Consider the following 13,148-nt stretch of genomic DNA (forward strand, 5'->3'; position numbering starts at 1 on the left):
GGTCAGAATCCAACAGCATCTGCAGTCCTTTTCAGTCTCTAAATCAGATTTTTGCTCAGGACCCTCAATTTCATCCAGAAAATACCTGAAATCATAGAAAAACACACAAACTCATAGTAAAGTCCAGAAAAGTGAATTTTAACTAAAAACTAATAAAAATATACTAAAAACTAACTAAATCATACTAAAAACATACTAAAAACAATGCCAAAAAGCGTACAAATTATCCGCTCATCACCTTCCATGAGAGATTTGGATAATTTCTCCATGAAAGATTATAGGTGTTTCTATAGGGTTCTCCCATGTAATTCACCTCTTCCATTGCAGGGTTCTCAGGATCATAAGCTTCTTCTTCAGAAGATGTTCTTTATTACTGTTGGGTGCAGCCTGCAATCCACTCTGATTCTGAGAAATAATATTGACTTGCTGAGTCAATAATTTGTTCTGAGCCAATATGACATTTAGAATATCAATCTCAAGAACTCATTTCTTCTTAGTTGTCCCATTATTCACAGGATTTCTTTCAGAAGTGTACATGAACTGGTTATTTGCAACCATTTCAATGAGTTCCTGGGCTTGTGCAGGCGTTTTCTTCAGATGAATAGATCTGCCTGTAGAATGTTCCAATGACATCTTGGATAACTCAGATAGACCATCATAGAAGATACCTATGATGCTCTATTCTGAAAGCATGTCAGAAGGACACTTTCTGATCAATTTCTTGTATCTTTCCCAAGCTTCATAGAGGGATTCATGTTCCTTCTGTTTGAAGGTTTGAACTTCCACTCTAAGCTTACTCATCTTTTGAAGGGGAAAGAATTTAGCTAAGAAGGTATTGACCAGCTTTTCCCAAGAGTTCAGGCTGTCTCTAGGTTGTGAGTTCAACCATATACTAGCTCTGTCTCTTACAGCAAAACAGAAAAGCATAAGTCTGTAGACCACGGGATCAACTCCATTGGTCTTAACAGTGTCACAGATTTGCAAAAATTCAGCCAAGAACTGATGAGAATCTTCCAATGGAAGTCTGTGAAACTTGTACTTCTGTTGCATCAGAGAAACTAATTGAGGCTTAAACTCAAAGTTGTTTGCTCCAATGGTAGGAATAGATATGCTTCTCCCATAGAAGTCGGGAGTTGGTGCAGTAAAGTCACCAAGCACCTTCCTTGCATTGTTGTTGTTGGGTTCGGCCATGGCTGTTTTGTCTGCTTCCTTTTCGAAATTTTCTGTCAGTTCCTCTTCAGAGTGTTGTGCTTTAGCTGCTCTTAGCTTCCTCTTTAAGATCCTTTCAGGTTCAGGATCAGCTTCAACAAGAATACCCTTGTCCTTGTTCCTACTCATATGGAAAAGAAGAGAACAAGAAAGTATGGAATCCTTTATGTCACAGTATAGAGATTCCTTGAGGTGTTAGAGGAAAATAGGAATAGAAGGATGAGGTAGACAGAGAAGATTTCAAACATATAAAGAAGGAGAGAGTCTGAATTGCCAATAGAGGAGAAGTGTTAGTCCTTAAATAGAAGGAGGTGAGAAGGGGGGGAGAAAATTTTCAAAATTTTTTTTAAATAAAACTAAAAAAAATAATTTAAAATAATTAAAAACAATTTTGAAAAAGTGGTTGATGGTTTTCAAAAATTGAAAGTGAGAAAGTAGTTAGGTGGTTTTGAAAAAGATTTTGAAATTAGCAATCAAAAAGATATGATTGAAAATTATTTTGAAAAAGATGTGATTGAGAATATATGATTGAAAAAGAAATTAAAAAGATTTGATTTTTGAAATTAAAGTTGATGACTTGACTAACAAGAAATTTAAAAGATATGATTCTAAAATTTAAAGATTGATCATTTCTTAACAAGAAAGTAACAAAGTTGCAGTTTTTTTGAATCAAAGCATTAATTGTTAGCAAGGATTTTTGAAAATATGAGATAAGATTAAGAAAAATATTTTTAAAAAATTAGTTTGAAAATTTTCAAAAACAATAAAAGAAAATAAAAAAAATGAAAGTTTAAAATATGTTTGATGCAAAAAGTTATGAATTAAAACATGAAAAATTGAAAAAAAATCAAATTGGAAACAAAATTCTGTCCCTTGTGTCATCCTGGCGTTAAACGCCCAGGATGCTATCCATTCTGGCATTTAACGCCCAGAATGCTACCGCTTTGGGCGTTTAACGCCCAGCTAGGTATCCTTCTTTACTGGGGGTTTAACGCCCAGAATGATACCATTACTGGCGTTAAACGCCCAGAATGATAGCCATTCTGGCATTTAACGCCCAAAGTGCCTCTGAAATGCAGTGAGCTCTTTTTTCTGTGATTCTTCTGCTATATGTTCCGATTCTTCATTTCTCTGAATTATTTACTTGAAAAGATATCTTTTTTATTTTTTTTTGAATTTTTAATTAAGAGAGAGAAAAACAAAAAAAATAAAGTAAAACATAAAAATGCAAGATCAAAACAAATAATGCATGCAAGGACACTTTGAATGTCAAGATGAACACCAATAACACTTTGAAGATCGTGATGAACATCAAGGACATATTTTTGAAAAATTTTTAAGAAACGATAGACATGTAGGACACCAAACTTAGAAATTTTGAATGTTCAAAAACTATGATTTTGAAAATGCATATGAAAAACAACATAAAACACAAAATAGGAAAATCATAAGATCAGACAAAGAAAATCATCAAGAACAACTTGAAGATCACAGAAGAACACAATGCATAAATTTTTTTTTCGAAAATAAAAATAAAAATGACCCAATCTAAGCAACAAGATAAACCGTCAGTTGTCCAAACTTGAACAATCCCTGACAACGGCGCCAAAAACTTGGTACACGAAATTGTGATCTCACACACTTTCTTCACAACTCCGCGTAGCTGACTAGCAAGTGCACTGGGTCGTCCAAGTAATACCTTACGTGAGTAAGGGTCGATCCCACGGAGATTGTCGGCTTGAAGCAAGCTATGGTCATCTTGTAAATCTCAGTCAGGCAGATTCAAATGGTTATGGGATTTTGATCATAAAAAGATAGATAAAACATAAAATAGGATAGAGATACTTATGTAATTCATTGGTAGGAATTTCAGATAAGCGTATGGAGATTCTTTGTTCCTTTTGAATCCATGCTTTCCTACTGCCTTCATCCAGTCATACGTACTCCTTTCCATGGCAAGCTGTATGTTGGGGGATCACCATTGTCAATGGCTACCGTTCGTCCTCTCAGTGAAAATGGTCTGGTTACGGGTTACGTAGGACTAATCATCTGTCGGTTCTCACTTGTGTTGGAATAAGATCCAATTATCCTTTTGTGCACTGTCACTGCGCCCAGCACTCGCAAGTTTGAAGCTCGTCACAGTCATCCCATCCCAGATCCTACTCGGAATACCACAGACAAGGTTTAGACTTTGCAGATCTCAAGAATGCTGCCAATTGATTCTAGCTTATACGACGAAGACTCTGATCTCACAGAGTGGAAGGCTCTGTTGTCAGGAGAGGCAACCATGCGTCGTGGACCAGAAGGCCAAGAGATATACATTCAAGCTTGTTTTCAGGTAGAACGGAAGTGGTTGTCAGGCACGCGTTCATAAGTGAGAATAGTGATGAGTGTCACTTGATCATCACATTCATCATGTTGAAGTGCGAATAAATATCTTAGAACAAGAATAAGATTGAATTGAATAGAAAATAGTAGTAATTGCATTAATTCATGAGGAACAGCAGAGCTCCACACCTTAATCTATGAGGCGTAGAAACTCCACCGTTGAAAATACATAAGTGATGAAGGTCCAGGTATGGCCGAATGGCCATCACCCTAAACGTGATTAAGAGATCAACAGTGATACAAAGATAGTCTCAAAAATGATCTAAAGATCTCCAGATGAAAATACAATAGTAAAAGGTCCTAATTATAATGAACTAGTAAGCTAGGGTTTACATAAATAAGTAAATGATGCAGAAATCCACTTCCGGGGCCCACTTGGTGTGTGCTTGGGCTGAGCTTTGAAGCTTTCACGTGCATAGGCTTTTCTTGGAGTTAAATGCCAGCTCTGGTGCCAGTTTGGGCATTTTACTCCAGCTTTTATGCCAGTTCTGGCGTTTAACACCAGAAAAAGGTAGAAAGTTGGCGTTAAAACGCCAGTTTGCGTTATCAAAACTCGAGCAAAGTATAGACCATTATATATTGCTGGAAAGCCCAAGATGTCTACTTTCCAATTCAATTGAGAGCGCGTCAATTGCACTTTTGTAGCTCCAGAAAATCCATTTCGAGTGCAGGGAGGTCAGAATCCAACAACATCTGCAGTCCTTTTTCAGCCTCTGAATCAGATTTTTGCTCAGGTCCCTCAATTTCAGCCAGAAAATACCTGAAATCACACTAAAAATGTGATTTTTGCATAAAAATGAATAATTATATACTAAAAATTAACTAAATCATACTAAAAACTACCTAAAAATAATGCCAAAAAGCGTATAAATTATCCGCTCATCAGGTATCTCCGTGGAACTCATTTTGTCCCACTCCTTGGTTGTGCATGTAATTGACTTGCTCTGGCTATTGCTCTTCATAGCTCTCTTCATTTTGTCCCCATGTAGGTGATGGTTGAGTTGTTGTATTCACTGCAGCTACTTGAAGACCATCAATCGTCTTGGCCATCATCTCTATTTGTTGTTGAATCTGTTGGTGCATCACCTTGTTTTGAGCCAAAATGGTATCCACACCTTCTAGCTCCAAGACACCCTTCCTTTGAGTTGGTTGACGTTGCCTTTGATGAGCATAGAAGTATTGGTTATTTGCCACAATGTCTATAAGGTTTTGAGCTTCCTCAGCTGTCTTCATGAGTTGCACTGATCCTCCAGTAGAATAATCCAAAGCTTCTTAAGCTTTTAAGGTCAATCCCTCATAGAAATTTTGAAGTCTGTCCTATTTATTGAACATCTTAGGTGGACACTTCCTAATCAAGGCCTTGTATCTCTCCCAACCCTCATAAAGTGATTCTCCTTCTATTTGGGTGAAGGTTTGCACCTCTGTCTTCAATATTATGATTCTTTGAGGTGGGTAGAACTTAGCCAAGAATTTGTTCACTAGATCCTCCCAATTGTTGATGATTTCCTTGGGAAATGCTTCCAACCATTGAGTAGCCTTATCCCTCAAGGAAAATGGAAACAGCAGCAACTTGTAAATGTCTGGGTGTACACCATTTGTTTTAACTGTGTCACATATCCTTAGAAAGATGGCTAGATGCTGGTTTGGATCTTCCAAGGGACCTCCTCCATAAAAATAGTTGTTCTGCACCAAGGTAAGGAGTTGAGGCTTCAATTCAAAGTTGTTAGCATGCACATTTGGAGTGAGTGTGCTACTCCCAGAGTGTCTTGCATTAGGGAAGGTGTAGGAGGCTAGAACTCTCCTTTGAGGCTGGCCATTGTTAGCCACTCCATCTGGTGGATTAGGGACATTCCCTTCCATCTCTTGATTCTCTTCCTCTGAGTCTGCTTCTCCAACAACTCATTTCCCTCTTGCTTATCTTCTTAGTCTTCGAAGAGTTCTCTCCTTGCTTCTGACATACACACAAACCAACAACACAAGTAGAGTACTCTATTGCTAGAGTGATGTTAAAGTTAGTGAAATAAAATCTCAAACAGTTAGTGTGCTTAGCAAAAATAAAAGAAAAAGTGCTTAATCTAGATTATCACCCTACTTAATCATTGTCAATCTATATCAATCCCCGGCAACGGCGCCAAAAACTTGATGAGGGAAAAATGATTCCACACAAACTCACCAGCAAGTGTACCGGGTCGCATCAACTATTAATAACTCACAAGAGTGAGGTCAATCCCACAGGGATTGATGGATTGAGCAACTTTAATTAGGTGATGAATTTAGTTAAGCGAATATTTGATGATTTAAGTGATTTTGATTAAGAGAAGTGAAATTTCAAGTAAACTAAAGTGCAAAATGAAAATTGGCTGAATCTTAAAGTACAGAAGAAGTAAATTTGCAGAAACTTAAACTGCAAGAAAGTAAAAGAGCTGAAACTTAAATTACAAGAAAGGTAAATGACTGAAACTTAAAGTGTAAGAAATGTAAATTGCTAAATCTAAATTGCTGGAAAATGTAAATTGCTTGAAGAATAAAGGGATTTGGGTGTTGGGATTTAAATTGAACTAGAATTGTAAATTGAAGTAAATCAGAGAACAATGGGATGAAGAGAATTGCAGAAGAACTAAAACAGAAATGAAAATTTGGAGAAGAAGGAAAACCAGAAAGAAATAATTGAGATCCGATCTTTAATTCATAAATTCAAAAAACAGAAAAGAAATGGAACTCCAAGATGAAGAACTTCAGAGAATTCTTCAATCAGAGTTCAAAAACCCAAGATCAGAAAGTAGAAGTTGCAGAAGAAAGAAAGTGAAAATAGAAAAACAAGCTCAGATCCGATCTCAACTCTAGAATTCTAAAAAGGAAAATTAAAAGAAAACTAAAAGTGAGCTAAAGGTGAAAAAAAGTGAAGGTCCTTCTCAAATCAAAATTGCTTCTATTTATATACTTTCTATTTTCAATCTTCAAAACTTGGAGTGGGCTTTTTAATTTTAGCCTTGAATGAATAATGCGTCAGGGGTGGTGCATGCTCCAGTGGAGCACTCTGTTGGATTGGTGAACTCTACGTTCACTTGCCTTGTGTGCCTCGTCCGTGCACATGTTTGGTGCACCTTTGTTGCCTACAGCTCTCACATTTTGAACGTTGCACTAGTTTGTTAAGCGCTAGCCTTGGGTTCCAATTTGGAGAGTTACGCTCCTTTGTTTGAGCGCTAGTTCCCTTCCTTGTCTCAAGATCCACGAAATTGTTGAAAAAGTGAGTGCCACGCTCTAATTTTGAGCGCGACCCCTTGATGCGTGCCTTCCTTGAGTGCTGCTTTAGTGAACTCCACGCTCACTCATTGAACGTTGCACCATTTGGTGTGTGGGATGGCTTTGCCTAGCGCTCCCTTTTTTAGTGTTGCGCTCTCCTTTTGAGCGCTCGTTAGTGTGAGATGCACAAAGCTTCCTCCCCAATTGTGAAAAGCACGAAAAAGGTGAAAAAGTGAATGTCACACTCACTAGAGAAGTGAACGCTAGCTGCTTGTGTTCCAAAGCATGACGTTCACTTTACTAATGTAATGCTTTACTATTTTGCCTCCTCCTTTCTTTATTTCTTCATTTTTTCACCTTCAAGCAACCAAACAAGCAATCAAAGTCTCACCAAAATTTTAGGGTTTTTGCATCATTTATAAAATCAGTTAATTCTAGCATAAAACCTATGATTTTGTGTAAAATAAATTATGTTTGATTGATTCAACATAATCTTGAAAATCCACTCCAATTACTTACTTACTGTGCAAGAAAGTGCATGAAACCTAATGAAACTAATGAAAAATGCTTGTAAAACTAGCATAAGATGACTTGTCATCAAGCTCGATTTGGGTTCCCTAATCACTCTTTAAAATGACACTTGTGCCACTCCCGGTTTTGTTCGAGGAGCCATTCATGGAAAGGCTCCACTCTGTAGGGGCACCCGGGGTGTCGGTGTACTCTGCGATGAAGTCGGCCAGATACTGAGACTTGATAGCTGTCCGAGCTTCATATTTGAGGTCAAATTCAGATAACTCGACTACCCATTGTAGTATTCTTCCAGGCAGGTCAGTTTTCTGTAAGATACCTTTAATAGGCTGGTTGGTGCGTACTCTGATAGTGTGAGCCTGAAAGTAGGGACGGAGTCGTCGAAAAGTGAGTATGAGGGCATAGGCAAACTTTTCTATCTTCTAATAGTTTAGTTCTGCCCCTTGTAGAGCCTTACTGATGAAGTAAATGGGTTGTTGCCCATTTTTGTCTTCTCTGACTAGTGCCGATGCTATTGCTCGACTTTCCACAGCGAGATATATTATGAGTTCTTTACCTTCCCATGGTCAGGTAAGGATGGGTAGTTGCCCTAGAAATTTCTTGAAATCTTGGAAGGCTTTTTTGCACTCTGGAGTCCATTCAAACCATTTTCCTTTCCTTAGTGTTGCTTAAAAGGGGAGAGATCTTATAACTGATCCGGCTAGAAATCTGGATAGGGCTGCTAGTCTTCCATTGAGTTGTTGTACCTCTTTGACGCAGGTCAGACTTTTCATGTTGAGTATAGCCTGGCATTTATCTGGGTTCACCTCGATTCGTCTATGGGTGAGCATGAAACCCAAGAATTTGCCAGCTTCTACCGCGAATGTGCAGTTTGCAGGATTAAGTCGCATACCATGCTTTCTTATTGTGTCGAACACTTTAGTGAGGTCAGATAGCAATGATTCCTTACTTTGTATTTTTACCAGCATGTCGTCTACATAAACCTCCATTAGCTTTCCAATGTGGTGATCAACGAAAACTTGTCTCTCAACAAATTTTCCTTCGGCAAGTATACCGAATTATCGTCAACTAAAAACTCACAATAGAGTGAGGTCAAATCCCACAGAGATTGATTGGTCAAGCAACTTTAGTTGGAAGAGTATGCTAGTTGAGCTAAACAGAATGTAGTTTGAGAATTGCAAAAAATTAAATGGCGGGAAAGTAAATAGCAAAAAATAAAGTGCGGAATCTTAAATGGGAATTTAGGGAAATGAGCATGGAAATAAATGGCAGAAAATAAAGAGAGTGGGGAAGATCCGAAATGGGGAATTCATTGGGCTCAGGAGATGTTGTATTCTCCGGATCAAATTCATTTTCATCTCTTCCTCAATCAAAGCATCTATTGATCTCCTTGGCAATCTTAGGTGATTGGGTTCTAATTCCTTGGCAACCCAATCTCTCTAAACTTGAACAATTGCCCAATTCATTGATTTAATTGCTTATGGGAAGAGATGAAGTGTGGCCACTGATTATACCACATGTATTTCCAAATCAAAGTATTGAGAAGATTACTGACGTTAGGATTTTTGCTAGTAAAGAATTTTATAAAAATAGTCGCGTTGTAGATATAGATTCTAAACTAACAGAAATCCTTTCGTACAAACGTTTTGGTTGTCACAAGTAACAAACCCCTAAATAAATTGATAACCGAAGTATTTAAACCTCGGGAGTCTTCTCAAGGAATTGCAGGGAGGTATGTTCTTATTATTGGTTATGGAGATTGTAAATTGGGGTTTTGAGAATGAGGAATGAATATAGCAATTAATTTAAATGGCAATTAAAATAAATAAATACTGTAAAGCAAACCCTTGGGCAAGGTATGAGAAATTGGAAGTCCAAACTTAGTTATTCTTATCAATAATAATGAAAGTTGAATCTTAATTCCACTTAGTTAACCTTTGCTAAAGCAAAGGAAAGTCAAGGGACTAATTAGTTTGACCTTCGAATCCTATTTATTTCATAAGAAAAGGTTGGGATTATTGAAGTTCAATTCAATTAGCAAAGATAACAGTTATCAATTATGTTGAGCTAAGATAACTCCTGAGTTACTGATTTCGTAACCAAGACCAAAAAGGTGGAAAACTGAATTGAAATCATAAATCTAAAAACATCTCCCCACTTTATAGCCTCTAATCTGTATTTTCTGGGCCGAAAACTAGGTCAGAAATAGCCCAGAAGTCACTTCCAGCGCTTTCTGGTCCGTACAGGTCGCGGCCCAGTGACGCGAAGGCGTCGCCCACGCGGCCGCGCGGATTGAAGTTCGCAGATGCGACGCGTCCGTGTGAATCACGCGTTCACATCATTTAGCATCAGGGCAACTATGACATATTATATATCAAATCGAAGCTCCGGACGTTAGCTTTCCAACACAACTAGAACCGCATCATTTGGACCTCTGTAGCTAAAGTTATAGCCGTTTGAGTGCGAAGAGGTCAGGCTGGACAGCTTAACAGTTTCTCCAACTTCTTGTATTCCTTCCATTTTTGCATTCTTCCTTTCCATCCTCTGAGCCATTCCTGCCCTATAATATCTGAAAACACTTAACACACATATCAAGGCATCTAATGGTAATAAGAGAGGATTAAACATAGCGAACTTAAGGCCAAAGAAGCATGTTTTCAATCAAAGCACATAATTAGGAAGGCAAATGTAAAACCATGCAAATAGTATGAATAAGTGGGTAAAGAGTTGATAAAATCCACTCAATTAAGCACAAGATAAACCATAAAATAGTAGTTTATCAACCTCTCCACACTTAAACAATAGCATGTCCTCATGCTAAGCTCAAGAGAAACTATAAAGATGAAGAGGAATGGTAGGATGTTTGAAATGCAACCTGTCTATATGAATGCAACTACATGCAAAAATGTTTCTACCTACTTGGTTAAAAATAAATAAGTTCTCCAAGAAAAACATAAATCAGATTTCACTAATTCAAATCATATAAAATAAAGACAAGTAAACTTGTAAGAAGATGCTCATGAAAGCAGGGAACATAGAATTAAGCACTGAACCCTCACTGGTAGTGTATATCACTCTAATCTCTCTAGTGTATAGGGTAATCACTCTACTCTTCCCTAGTCATGCTTTCTAAACATTGTTCTTTATCTAACCAGTCAACAAATATTTAATGTACCAATGCACATATCATGAGGTCTTTTCAAGATTGTAATGGGGCCAAGGCAAGGGTGAGGATATATGTATGGCTAAGTGATCTATAAATTGAATCTTTGAGTAACCTGAGCTATCACCTAACATACATACATTCTATATAACTTCTAAAATCATGCCTAGCTACCCATAATTCCCACTTTTGTATAATTCCCATACTCATGAACCAAATTTTTTTTATATTTCTTTACTTTTATCACATGTGCATTGATCTTTATTAAAGCTTAACATTGGGGTAATTTTATCCCCTTATTCACTTACTTATTTATTGATTTGATTTTTTTTTGTCTGAAACATAACTTATCAATGCACATGGATTTTCCATTATATATATATATATATTTTCTATTTTGGTTTTTCATAAGTAGGTTCCCAAATTCCCAATATTCAACCAAGGATTCAACTTGGGATTTTTATTTTGTTTTTCTGCTTAAGGCTAGTAATGTGGTTATGAAATAGAAGGGGGTTAAAAAGTTCAAAGTGGCTAACAAGGGTGATGTAAAAGGTAGGCTTATTTGGGATAAGTGAGCTAAAATCAAATAATGGCCTCAATCATATGCAAACATGTAAATACACTAAATATTGGACATATAGAATGGAACAAAATAAAGATTACAATCATAGAGAAGAAAAACACACAAGAATAAAATTTTATGGTTAAATAATGTAAACATACAATTAAGCTCAAATCTCACAGGTTGTGTGTTCTTTGGCTCAAAAACCATGTTCCAAATACAACTTCAAACAAATTTAACACAAAAATTCTCAATTTAAATTAGTGAAATTTTCAAAAATAGGATCTTAAAAAGAAACTTATTATTTTAACCAAGCAGTAGCTAAATGCATAAAATCAAATAAACATGCAATTAAACATGCAAATGCAATAATGAACAAACAAAGAAAATAAAACAATGGTGTTGAAAAGAAGAAAATAGCTAACCCATGGAGATCGGTATCGACCTCCCAACACTTAAAGATTGCACCGTCCTCGGTGCATGCTAAGATATACAAGTGGACAGGCTGCTCCAACTGATGCCTTTCGCTATAGATTGTGCAGATTGACTTGTCTATCTCCCCATGTAAACGTCTTCCAGTTCCCTTCCGGGTGGCCATCCTAAAAGAAAAAGGGAAGAAAAGTAACCCAAGAATAAAGATAAGAAAATAAATAAAGTATGGGTGGGTTAATGCCAATTGATAAGGGTCTCATTTACATGGAAGCTTCAACATGTACGTGAGAAAACAGTAGAAGCCATGGCATGCCAGTGGTACAAAATGTACAACAATGGGGAAGAGAGTGGGTAATGAAAGACAATGTAAGTTCATGTCAATGCAAAAGGAATACAGGTATCATAAAAAATTGATATTGACAGAAAAATAGCATCACCCAATATTGTAAAACAAGTCACTAAAAATTATACCAGAAAAGATGCAAATGTTAAATAAGAAAATCAACACCAAAGGAAAAATAATAAATTTTGAAAAAAAAAGAAAAACATGCACTAAATTAAAATGCAATAAACGAAATATGCAAATAAATAAAATGAAAGATAAGAAGAATGAGAAGGGAAAGAAGTGAGTAAGAAAGGAGGGAGGGAAAACTTAGGATTGGGGAAGAAAAGATAAGATATTTGGCAAATTAGAATAAGCTGTGCAGCGCAAGCGACGCGGACGCGTGAGGCACGCAGTCGCGTGACTTGCGCTTTAAGTTAATCGACGCGGTCGCGTCGGTCACGCGATCGCGTGACACATGTTATGCTTCTGGCGCGAGTGCAGCCTCGCGCCTGCACAACTCTCTGTTCAAATTATTTTATTTGCCAAATTTGGGGTGACGCGATCGCGTGGGGCATGCGATCGCGTGAGTGGGTTTTAGAAGGGAATGACGCGTACGCGTGAGCCATGCGTCCGCGTGGGTAGAATTGTGCGTAGAGCACCAATCCAGCACCACTCCCGCACAATAATTTGTTGTGCACCCTTTTTACGTCAAAAATCAGGGCACGCGGCTGCGTGGGTCACGTGGTCGCGTGGGAGGCCATTATTCCCATGTGACGTGGACGCGTCGACGACGCGGTCGCGTGGGTCGATTTGTGCCACTGGCATGCCTCTAGCCACGCTCCAGTGTGACTCTCTGTTCAACTTTCTTTTCTTCAAACGCACTAATGACGCGGACGCGTCATCGACGCTGCCGCATCGCGTGCGTAAATTTTTTTTATTATGCAGTATGCAGAGTGCAATGCTTAATATGAATGCTATGCATGATTCCAGGTTCAGTAAAAATTCAAAAACAAAAAAAACATACTAGAATTAAAACTTGGTGCACGAAATTGTGTATGCCAATATTAATGGACTATTTAACACATCTTCGCACAACTAACCAGCAAGTGCACTGGGTCGTCCAAGTAATACCTTACGTGAGTAAGGGTCGAATCCCACGGAGATTGTTGGCTTGAAGCATGCTATGGTTATTTTATTATTCTTAGTCAAGATACCAATAGGGTTCTTTAGTTTCGTATTAAGTAAAAAGAGCATAAAATAAATAATTGTTACTTTAATAATGGAGAATATGTTGGAGT

At 37.5% G+C, this 13,148-nt stretch overlaps 1 non-coding gene across 1 annotated transcript; it reads left to right on the forward strand.

Annotated features, from left to right (window-relative positions):
- Positions 1-687: 687 nt before the first annotated feature.
- On the forward strand, positions 688-795 carry LOC127746215 (small nucleolar RNA R71). The gene has a single exon (XR_008007835.1). It is a non-coding gene; the product is annotated as a small nucleolar RNA R71 (small nucleolar RNA).
- The last annotated feature ends 12,353 nt before the right edge of the window (positions 796-13,148 follow it).

This window comes from Arachis duranensis, chromosome 3 (assembly GCF_000817695.3).
Source record: "Arachis duranensis cultivar V14167 chromosome 3, aradu.V14167.gnm2.J7QH, whole genome shotgun sequence".
In the NCBI taxonomy this organism is placed as follows: Eukaryota; Viridiplantae; Streptophyta; class Magnoliopsida; order Fabales; family Fabaceae; genus Arachis; species Arachis duranensis.